Source organism: Suricata suricatta, chromosome 8, assembly GCF_006229205.1.
Source record: "Suricata suricatta isolate VVHF042 chromosome 8, meerkat_22Aug2017_6uvM2_HiC, whole genome shotgun sequence".
Classification (NCBI taxonomy): domain Eukaryota; kingdom Metazoa; phylum Chordata; class Mammalia; order Carnivora; family Herpestidae; genus Suricata; species Suricata suricatta.
In genome coordinates this window covers 8059219-8070962 of record NC_043707.1, presented here as the reverse complement: position 1 = coordinate 8070962, position 11744 = coordinate 8059219, and the positions used below count along the sequence as shown (strand labels likewise).

General features: G+C 46.9%; 1 long non-coding RNA gene across 1 annotated transcript; it reads left to right on the top strand.

The window, feature by feature from the left end:
* The first annotated feature begins 5354 nt into the window (after positions 1–5354).
* Positions 5355–9334, top strand: LOC115297983. The gene is made up of 3 exons (XR_003911548.1): positions 5355–5434; positions 8396–8510; positions 9206–9334. It is a non-coding gene; the product is annotated as an uncharacterized LOC115297983 (long non-coding RNA).
* The last annotated feature ends 2410 nt before the right edge of the window (positions 9335–11744 follow it).

Genomic DNA, 11744 nt, shown 5'->3' with positions numbered 1-11744 from the left:
CAGCGTGTGCCCTTCTTGTCGTGGGAATACACACCAGCTCTCAAAACATCCATTCAGATGAGGCACGTATCAAGTTCAGTTATACGAGTTTGCCACATGCCGTAGTTTGCTGTGTGTCACGAGTTCCTGCCTCAGGTTGTGTTTGTCCAACACCTGCACACTTTCACAGCCATGGAGTTCCTGTCAAGAGCCAATCTGTTTCACTTCCTGTTGTGTTTTGTTTTTTTGTTGGTTTACTGTCGTTCCTCTTTTTGTAACTTAACTCTAACAAAAGTATCCTCTCTTCTGTTAAACTGGTCAAAACCCACTTCTTTGGAGAAGTTTGACATTTTTCTTAAGTATTCACAGGCATCTTGGGGTGCCTGGGTGGCTCAGTTGGTTAAGCATCCAACTCTTGATTTCAACTCAGGTCATGATCTCATAGTTGGTGAGTTCAAGCCCCATAAGGGGCTCTGTGCTGGTGGTAAGGAGCCTGCTTGGGATTCTCTCTCCCTCTCTCGGCCCCTCCCCTGCTCACTTGCTCGCTCTCCCTCTTTCTCTCTCTCTCAAAATAAATAGATGAACTTAAAAAAAAAAAGAATTCACAGGCATCTTCAGCTGATTAAATGCAAGAAACACATGAAAAAAATCTTAGCGCTTAAGGTTCTTTCAAGAAAAGACAGCAGTTTCTGAAATATATTTGGAATATGACAATATGTAGATAACAGAATGATTTCACTTATATGCTATAAATATTTCCGAGTGGAATACTTTCCCAATATCCATACCAATGAGATGAACACCAGATGTTGCTGCTGAGTCTTGGTCTGTGTGTAGTGAGGGAAGCCGGATAAGAACAGCGGGCTGTTTGTTCCATGTCTGGTTCCATTTTGTTGGGCATCTTGTGTGCAGGACGGTGGCTGTACCGTACTATAGGAATGGTAGAGATTGCGTAGTCATCTCTAGTCCTTGGGGAACAGGAAGGCCTTTGTCACACTTTTGAACTTGAGGAAGTGAGCAGTTACCCAGCAGAGTCATATGGCCTTTCAACCCATTGGTCAGAGGTTTCCCAATACAAGCTGTGTTCTTTAGTGTATGTGTGTATCTGTGCATGTGTGTTTCCCAAGTAATCACCTTGTAAATCTAGCTACCATGTGTCATCAAAGTCACAGATGATTAACTGCATTTCTTGTGTCATATATTATATTCCTGTGTTTCACTTATTTTGTAACTGGACATTTGTACCTTTAACTCCCTTCCCTTATTTTGCTCATCCCTGTACCCTTTTACCCCCTGGGAATCATCAGATTATTTTTTATACCTTAGATTGTTCTCTATATGTATGACTCTGTTTCTTTCTTGGGTTCTTTGTTTCATTTTTTACATGATTATTGAAATGATTACATGTGTAAGTGAAGTCATTAGGTAGTTGTCTTTCTCTGTCTGATTTATTTCACCTAACATAGTACCCCCTTGGTCCATCCATGTTGTCACTAATAGCAAAATTTTGTTCTTTTTTATGGCTTAGTAATATATTATTTTATATATACATATATCACATCTTCTTTATCCATTCTCTATCGGTGTATACTTCAGGTGCTTCTCTATCTTGGTACTGTAAATAATGCTGCAATGAACATAAATGTGCTTATATGTTTTCAAATTCGTGTTTTTGTTTTCTTCAGGTACATACTTAGAAGTGGAATTGCTGGGTCTTATGGTAGTTCTGTTTTTAACTTTTTTGAGGAAGCTCCGTACTGTTTTCTATAGTGGCTACACCATTTTGTGTTCCCACCAACAGTGCAAGAGGCTCCCTTTTCACTCAAAAGCTTGTGTTTTTTTGTGTGTGCTGTGTGTGTGTGTGTGTGTGTGTGTGTGTGTGTGTGTGTATGTGTGCGTGCCTCTGGATTGAGGTTAACTTGTTACACTTCACCTAGGAGTGACCTATAAAAACATGTAAAGGCACTCAACATAGTTGGAAATGCCACATAAAACCATGATAAGATGCCATTGTACACCCTATAAAGTGGCCAAAATTTGAAAGACCCACCATACCAAGTGTTGGTGAGGATATGCAGTGACTGGAATCTCATGCACTGCTGGTGGGAATGTAAAATGGCACAACCACTCTGGAAAAGAGCTTGGTGATATTGTAACGTGTGTGTAGCTATGTGAACAAGGGGCCTCCAGCAGGATATCAGGAAACAGAAGGTCTACATATATCTTCACACCCTTTAGCGGTGATCTGGAGATGTAGGGTTTTATTCATGTACTCCTTTAGTTGCTCAGTGTGTACTTAATGAACATCAGTGGTATGCCACGGTCACACTGAGCAAGAACCAGTCCGTGTCCTCAAGGGATTTGCCCTCTGAAGGTAAGGTGAACAAGTAAATCTTTAACATTAATAGAGTCTGATCAATGCTACAATCACATGGTGTGTCACAGTTTATTTGACTAATAGAGTGCCACCAGGGATCCTTAGCACTAGGATACAAAGCTCACAGCCAAAACACACAGTAGGGAACACTCTAGACAGAAGGCATGAACTCCAGATCTTTCTGTGTTCCCTGATCAAATATAGAGTCTTTGGTTTAATATTGATATCTTGATATGCAGGGAATGTCTTCGGATCAGGAATTCAGGGACAGCCTCTCTGAGGAGGTGACATTCACAGAGAAATCTGATTATCAAGGGGAAGCAACTCATGCAAAGGCCCCAGGGTAGGGATGTGCTGCATTTAGAGGACCTAAAGGAAGGCCCTGTGACCAAGGAATAGTGAGTTGTACAGACCAGATCACAGTGGTATAGTTTGGAGCAAGAGGATTAAGTTTCATTTTAAAGGTAATGGGAAACCATTGGAGTACCTTAAATGGAGACCAGATCTGACTTGCACTGTGTTCGCAGAGGTGGTGTGGGAGAGCCCCTCTCTGAGGAATGTGAAAACCTCAGGACATTGGAGGGCAACCTGGCGGTGTGCGTACATGACATTCCTCACGACACTGTAACATGGACCTCCACTCAGACTGTATGTCTGTATGGTACCATGTATGGGAGACAAAGAAGTAGTAATTGTATAAAAGGCTACACCCCGCTGTGCTCAGGGCTCAGTTTTTCTGGTACGAACCCACTGAGCCTGTACCGGCGCCAATAAAGCGGCTTTCTGGAAAGCAGAGCCTCGGTGTCCATCTCTCTGTGCCAGAATCCTGCAGCTGTGGGCCTCCTTTGTCATGGCTCACTTTATGCCAACGTCCTTCTGGAGGCAAAATATAGCAGTGCGTGGAACTACCAAACTTTTGTGGTTAGCCGCCGCTGACAAATACATGCTTACATCTGCTTCCTTATCTCAGAGGAGTAGTTTCTAGTCAGCTTTTCTGTAACACGCACTTCCCCATTTCCTAGTCAGAAACAAACAAGCGAACAAAGAGAGTCCCAACAGAGCTCTTTAAGAAATCACTAAGTCCTGCGAGGACTGTTTAAGGTACTGGAAGTAGTCTATATCTTGATCATGGTTGTGATTAAACAGGTGTATACAGTTTGTCAAAAGCCGTCAAACTGCAGGCTTACCATAGGAGAATTTTACTGTATGTAAATTATACCTCATTAAGGCTGATGTCAGAAAGGAAATTCTCTGAACTCCATCGGCAAATACAAAGGCGGTTTGCTGTGTACTGTTTCAAGAGCACCAACAATGTGATGACGTTGGAGCTGCTCGTTGAAGAATGAGTGGGGGTGGTGTGGCCATTCAAACCCAGGTTTCAAGGTGCCCGGGTGGCTCAGTCGGTTGAGCCTCCGACTTCAGCTCGGGTCATGATCTCACGGTTCGTGAGTTCCAGCCCCACATCGCGCTCTGTGCTGACAGCCTGGAGCCTGGAGCCTGCTTTGGATTCTGTGTCTTCCCTTCTTTCTGTGTCCCTCCCCTGCTCACACCTGTCTCTGTCTCTGTCTCTGTCTCTGTCTCAAAAATAAATAAATAATAACAAAATAATGTTAAAGCAAGGTTTCAAAATTCTGTGACACTCCTTCCCTTAAGATCTGTGGCTAGTTACCCATAACCCCTGTGTAGCCCCATCCCTGCAGACCCTAAACCAAGGGTGGGTGAGGACTCAACAAGACCGAAGAAATGACCCGGAGATGGTGATCCGGACATTGGTTTACTGGGGGAACTTACGTACAAGGGGTCCGGAAGCCACAGACTGGACAAAACATTCTCTACTGGGATCAGCACGCAGCAGACTTTCATAGTGTGACAACTAGCCCAGCAACTATCTGAATCCTTTCCCCTCCTTGCATGAGCAGTGCTCCACAGAGATCAAGGCCAGTGCTCCAAGGAGGGCCAGGCCTGCCGTGCAGACCTCTTAGTTAAAAGGAGACGCTCCAGGCTGGCCACCCCTGGTGTCCTGACCTTGAGTGTTGAACAACGCCTTTTTCTTCCTGGCCTGCTTGATGGGAATACAGAGGGACACAGCATTCTCAACAATAGGGGTTGCCAGGGGCACTCAGGGGTGCCTGCCCGAGCCAGCAGCCAGCACATACTGTGATACTTGATCCCCAGAACAGAGTGGGAGTGATGCTGGGCCAGTTTCTGGGCCCAGCTCTAGAAATAGGTAGCTTCTACTTCCTGTCCCTCAGACGCTCTCTCCTGAAACCCAGCTGCCATGCTTGAGGCAGACCCTGCAGCGCACAGAGGCTTGGCGGAGAGGCTCCTGTGAAAAGGCAGTGCGGCCCCTGCCGAGGCGGAGTTCCCAGGCAGCAGCCAGCGGCCGGCTGGCCGTGTGATGAATGAGCCAGCCAGTCCCCATTCCTGCCAGCCCCGCTGATGCTGTGGGGAGCAGAGGCCAGCTCTCCCTGCTGAAACCTCCCCCAACGACAGATGTGGGGGCTAAAGAAAGGATGGTCGTTCCGACCCACTAAGCTGTAGGAGGGGGTGTCCTGCAGCAGTCACAACCAATCGGTTAACCAGATCAAGTGTACTCTGTTTTTAAATGTTTAAAAAATGTTTTATTTATTTTTGAGAGAGAGAGAGAGAGAGACAGGGTGAGCAGGGGAGGGTCAGAGAGAGAGGGAGACACAGAATCTGAAGACAGGTTCAGGCTCTGAGCTGTCAGCACAGAGTCTGACGTGGGGGTCGAACCCACAAACCGCGAGATCATGACCTGAGCTGAAGCCGGGCACTCAACCTACTGAGCCACCCAGGTGGCCCTCAAAAGGGTATTCTAATGCCCCAAACAATTCCAATATCTGATACGGATTCACCCCACTTATTCAAACTCCCTAAGGCGAGCTGTGTTTCAGAATTCAGAATTTTTGATTTTAGAATTTGGAATTTTTGACATGGTACTTATGCCATATTTTCATAACATCCCCAGTGGGTATCATGAAAATGTCAACTGAAATTTTAAGGCTCCAGTTCGCTTTATGAATCGATACCTGAATGAGGCAGCATCCCATCTAGCAGGTAGCAGGGAGCTCCAAAGGGCTACTGGAAGGGAAAGGTTTTAAAAGGCAAGACAAGGAAGCCATAAACAGGAAGAAACAAAAAAGGATTGTTTAAGGAGAGGGCACCTTCTTTTAGAGGCAAAGCTGCTTGTAGATTGATGACCTCATCTTTCCTTGGGGGATGGGGAGGCACCTTGTGACAGATCACCTTATTGTTTCTGGCCAGAACCTTCCCTCCTGACCGGTCACAATTACATTTCTAGGGGAGGTTGAAAGCTTAATTAGTTTAGTTAAACTCCAGTTTGGTGTCGTGTTCTAGTATAAATTTTGGGCATGTGGTTTTCTTTTTAACATGAGTAATGCAAAACACTGGCTTCACCCGTAGAAGAATGTATATACAGGTATGCACGCCGTAGGCGACAGTTAAGGCCATGAAGAGCACCAAGTCAGGCTTTGCTAGCAAATGAGTTTGCCACAAAAGAAAAGAAAATGTTTAGTTGTTCCGTCTCTTTTGGGTTTTGATTTTGCAATTGCACTTAAGGGCTGACGGACGCACCTGTGGTTTGGCCGGCCTAGAAAGTAGGGAAAGAACGAGGGTACATGCACGGAGAGAAAGGGGCGTTGTAGGACAGGTTAGCGGGTAACGAAGAGCTTTGTGACCTGATTTATTGGGTTGTGACTTTGAAGTTTACCCTGTGGCTGTCGCGGTCCGGGAAGAGTCCTGGCTCTGGAGTGGAGCTTGGGGTGCGGGGCAGAGAATGCCTGTGGTGTAGACTGCCATCATGGCGGCAGCGGAGATGGAAAGAGGGCACGCCTTTTAAAGTGGTAGAACACATAGGAGAAAGATCAGATTGGGGGCCTTGAGGAACACTGCTCACAGTCGGAGGCCACCATGATGGAGGCCAAGGTTAGCTCCTTCCCCCCCCATGCACAGTCAGCCAATAAGTCATGGGCCTGGAGCCTGTGCAGTGAAGAAAAGTAGGCTATTTACTGGTGTGGCGCCGCCCAGGAGAAGGGCAAGAAAATGCTCAAAAGTCCCGAACTCCCTGATGGCTTTTGAGTGAGGGTTTTAAAGGCAAAATTTGGGGAGGGCGTTCCTGAATCGGTGGACATTGTTGACTGGAGGCCCAGGAGATCAGGCTAGCAGATGTAACCAGATAACTTAGTGCAATTTTGCCTGTTACCAGGGAGCTCTGTTCCATTTCAAGAGACTTGGACTCTGAAAAGTATCTTTGTTCCATATGTTAGAGCTTTCATTAGGTCTATGTGGTAATTCTGTTTTTGGGGTAGTGCTGATTAGCTACTTGTAAGCAAACGGGGCTGCATGCCTCCTCTAAGTTACTATGATGGATGAGCGAGAATTCCCATCACTTGAGCCTTGGCCTGTGTTCCTTGGTAGGTCCGTCCGGGCCTGGGGACGATGGTTTACCTCCAGTGTTCATCCTTCCACCTGAACTAACCAGGAGGCCCTGGGAGGCTGCCCCTCACCTCCAGCTGCCCCATCAGTAGCCCTGATCCAGGCCGGGGCATCTCGGTATACAGGGCCCTCTAGGTGGGAAGCTTCAGATGTAAGAGCTACCTAGGGGAGAGAAGTCGCTGGACATGGCAGCCGGTGGAACACGATGGAAGGGTCTCTCAGGCTTCTGCTTGGACTAAGGGTAGATGGTGTTGGCCCCACTCTTGCTAAAACACCACAGGACAGCCCTTGACTGGAGGGTCGGATTACGGGGCTGAGCTTGGAGTCATTCTCACGAAGGTGGTAACTGAAGTCTGTGGAATGCATGAGAAGGCCCCAGAAGAAGGTTTCCAGAATGAAGTGGGGAGGGGTAGACAGTAAAGAAGGCCTTTCTTTTAATTTATCACAGCCTGTCTGTCCATCCCAGAATCCTAACCAGACCCCGCCTCCACCAGTTGTGATTTATGGATCAAGGTGTCAGCAAGGTCTGACTTTCAGGTCAAGTTCCTTAGAAATAAATAAAAATCCTCACACAATACACAGCTTTCAAGCTCTGCCGCCCCCCCCCACAACCCCCCAGGGCTTTGATTTGAGGGCAGTGACCATCTTTGAGATGCAAAAGACCCAGGATGCCAGAGGATTCTACCCAACCGGTCAGACCACTTTGGCCTTTGTTTCTTGATATGCATAAAAAAAGGTCCTCGTCACTCCTGAAGGGGGAAGTAGAGGTGGGGGTGGGGGGCTGCGGGTGGAGAAGGAAGGAAAAGAAAGGCATTTTATCTTTAAATTATACATATTTCTGGATTGTTAGGAAAACTTGCCAGGAACATATTCGTGTATTCTGTAAATGTATGTATATAAACATATACCATATAAAATAGGTTCTGGGAATTTTCTTATTATTTGGCTTACAACACAATTAATACTTGCCATGACAATAATTGTTGCTGTATTTTGACTCAAGGTGCATTGATGAAATCTATGATCTCCTCCTCGGTTCCCCCTTCAGTAAATTTTCTGCACAAATAGTTGCCTTGGAGGAGTTTCTTGATTAGGCTTGGGAAGCCAGAGGCCAACATGAGAACAGAGCAGGAAAGGCAGGGTAAGGCGATCTGACCTTCTCTATTTAAAATTGTTTTTAATGTTTTATTATTTTTCATACAGAGAAAGACAGAGCATGAGAGGGGGAGGGGCAGAGAGAGAAGGAGACACAGAACCGGAAGCAGGCTCCAGGCTCTGAGCTAGCTGTCAGCACAGAGCCCGATGCGGGGCTCGAACCCACAAACGTGAGATCTGACCTGAGGCGAAGTCGGAGGCTTAACCGACTGAGCCACCCAGGCGCCCCAACCTTCTCTATTTAATAAAGACAAGGGAGGTGATTGCCTCTGATGGACTTCAGGATGTGCTCCCCTAAAATACGGGGCCTTTGTATTGAATATTCTAAGCTGGAAGAGTTTGAGAAAACGGTCGAAACAGGAAGGATCACTCTGACCTTCTGCCTCCTGCCCTTCTTCCCTGAAACAGCCTGTTAAAGTCTGTGAGAGCCGCCCACCCTCTACCTGGAGGAACGAGCTTCCTTATCTGAAGTCAAGGGACACAGAAGAACCCTAACCAACAGGTCTTGCTGAGTTTCCCTCAGGTTATTAGACCCTCCTCCTGCTCCTTAACCTGTCCGCTCCTCTGGGAGGCCCATTCTTCAGGCGCAACATCAAGATACTCCGGTCTGTTTCCTTGGGTCCTCATGCCCGTAGGGAGACTGCTTTGTCCCGTAAAACAGACTAAATACATTTGTTTTCTCGTTTCCAGTTAGTCTGTCTTGGTCAAGCAAAGTCGTAGATCCAGCCGGAGACTTGCTCTAAGGCGGTCTAGGCACGCTCTTCACTCTCTTATACCTCCTTACCCCCTCCACGTTAGGATGTATTGGATGGGGTCTTGGGGTGATAGTGGGGTTCGGAGCTGACGACCAAGAAAGAATTCCTGAAGACTCCTTGGTGCAAAAGAAAAGTGATTTTACTAAAACATGGGACAGGACACGTGGGCAGAAAGAGCTGCCCGGGGGTTGTGCGTGATAGAGCCCTGGCGCCTGTGTGACAGCCCTTAGATAAGCCACGCTATCTCAGACGGCCACAAGGCCATAAAACATCGTGACACTTCGTTTTCCTGCTTCTAAGCTTCTGTAAGCCCACCTACCGCTCCACGCGCCAAAAGAACCCCCTGCCCCACTTGCTATAAAGTGAGGCTGTGCCCGCTTCTCTGGGCCTGCATGTGAAAATAAAGGAGTCACTTCTGTAAGAGTTACTTCAGGAAGGCCACCAAGCGACCATTTTATTGCAGGTCAGAGAATAGCTCCAGGCAATGCCAGGGACCGACGAACCCCACTCTCTGAACAGGAATGTCTCACCGTGGAATCATCCCCCACCCCACCGAACTAAACAGCCAATCCTATCCTGCCACCGTCCAAAGATGCCCTTACCTGGCTATCGGCCCACCTGAGGTCAAGCCCGGGGCTCTTGCACCCATAAAACACCTTGCTCTCCCGTACCAGGCGCGACTTCCCTGACTCCCCACTCCGGAGTCACGGAACCTCGCCCGGGAATTGCAGACTCCAATAAAGGCTCTCTTAGCTCCATAACTTGGTCTCTCTCTTTCCTCTCACCTCTGCCTCCATCTATTAAATCTTACAACTTTACTTCCTCCAGTGTTTGGTCTGATTCTTTTCCCGTTACGTGAAGAGTGACTGATTATATATATCTTCTTGGTTGGGGGTGGGGGTAGGGGGGGTAGGCACAGTGCAAGTCCCTATGGAATTTGGGAAGCAAGGTTTCTAGGACCTTGAGGAGGTAGCTGTTGTTAGGAAAATGTCCTTCATTGCTTTTGAATAAAACTTCAGTCATGAGACCCTTCAGATGTAGATCAAGGGTCATATGCTTGGAATGTCATTGCCAACATATACTTGGGGGCTATAGATAAAGGAGGTTTGCAAAGGAATTGTTATGTGTTTAAGGAGCCTAGCAGGATCCTGGGGTGGGGGTGGGAATGCATCAGGATACTGTTAGTCCAAAATTCCCTTTTGCCTGGAGCAAAGCCTCGCGGTCCTTATGGAGGCAGCTGAGCTCCTAGAGGGAGGTCACACTGCCTGTTGCAGGGACTCGTCAGTGGGCTGTAGGCAGTAAGGGAATTTAACTTTTCATTTGCCTTTGTTTCCCACATCACTATGGCAAGCACTTGACCCCCCTTACATTTTGAGGAGGGTGATAATAGGGCTCCAGGGAACAGAGTCTCTAGGTTTCTGGAGATCAGGCTATGGATAAATGGCCTTTTTCTTGCAGTTTACTAAGTTATGATGATGAAGGTTTGGGGTGATGGTGGGGTGGTCCGGAGCTGATGACCAAGAAAGAATTCTTAAAGACATCTTTGATGCAAAAGGGTGATTTTATTAAAGCATGGGGACAGGACCTGTGGGCGAATAGAGCTGCACTGGGGTCATGACGGGTAACTGATGGTATACACTCAGGTTGGGAGGGCTCAGGGACAGTGTAAGTCATTAAGAAATTTTGGAAGCAAGGTGTCCAGGACCTTGAGGGGCTCGCTGTTGCTAGGGAAATACCATTTATTACATTTAATAAAACATCAGCCATGAAACCCTTCAGATGTGTATTGGGGGGGCTCGGAGTATGATGGCCAGCATGTAACCTGGGGCATTCGAGATAAAGGAAGTTGACTTACAGGGTCCTCCAGGTTGGGGTAATGTGAAGCTAAGATTCTCTTCTGCCCCCAGCAAAGTGTCATCCTTGAGGCATCTGGGCTTCTAGAGGGAGGTCACTCTGTCGGTCTCAAGGACTTGTCAGTGGGCTGTAGGCAGTAAGGGAATTTAATTTTTCATTTGCCTTAGTTTGCCACATCACCAAGGCCAGCATTAAACCCCTGTCCTTTGTTCTTGGGTAGCTGGGGGTATCCAAGGAATGTCACACATCTCCCACCTGGTGGTGGGGGGTGCGGGGAGGTTACTAGCTTGTGCTCTGCCTGCCTTCTGTTCTCTCATCAATGATGCCTATCTTGGCTCCTGTCAGTTTAACCATTTGTTTTCTGCCCTTTCCTATGTTCCTGGGCAGCCAGGAGTCCCTGAGGAGCATCACACCTGTCCCACCTGGGGGGGGCGGGGTGTGCTAGCTTGCCCTTTGCCTTCAGCTTGCCTTATGCTCCCTCAACATATTGCTGCAAATTGACTGGAAACAACTCTAATATAAGAAGAAAATACAAAGTTTCATTTGAGCCCGGATAGGACAGTTGCTGGGGAGACACAATCTTCACAGGGAAGAGAGTTCTCCAGAAAAGAACAGTCTTTACAAGGTTACATGATTTTTTGACATAAAGAGCCATAAGTCAATATGTCAGAAGTACATTCCTGTAAAAGCACAAAAAGATTACAGATTAATAAGTAGGCAGGAATCACAAGTTTTAACGTCATGGAATGCAAGGAGTGGGGGCATTGATCAATGTATGAAAGACAAGATGTTTTCCTTAGGCTACTCGTTTACAAAGCAGATGTACGATGCACGCTTGACCGGCCATAAATCAGGCTTTTGCTTTAAACGAAGTTTATATACAGTCATGCTGATTTAGAAAGAAATCTAAAATGACTTCCCATATACATCATGCCTTTAGAAGGTTTTTCTCTCATTTCGCCCTTTTGATTAATAATCTTTCGAAAGAGGCGCGCCTGTCTAGCTCAAGTTGGTAGAGCATGTGATTCTTGATCTCGGGGTTGTAAATTTGAGCCCCACCTTGGGTGTAGAGATTACTTAAAAAAAAAATCTTAAAAATGTTTTAAGGGGCGCCTGGGTAGCTCAGTCGGTTAAGCATCCAACTTCAG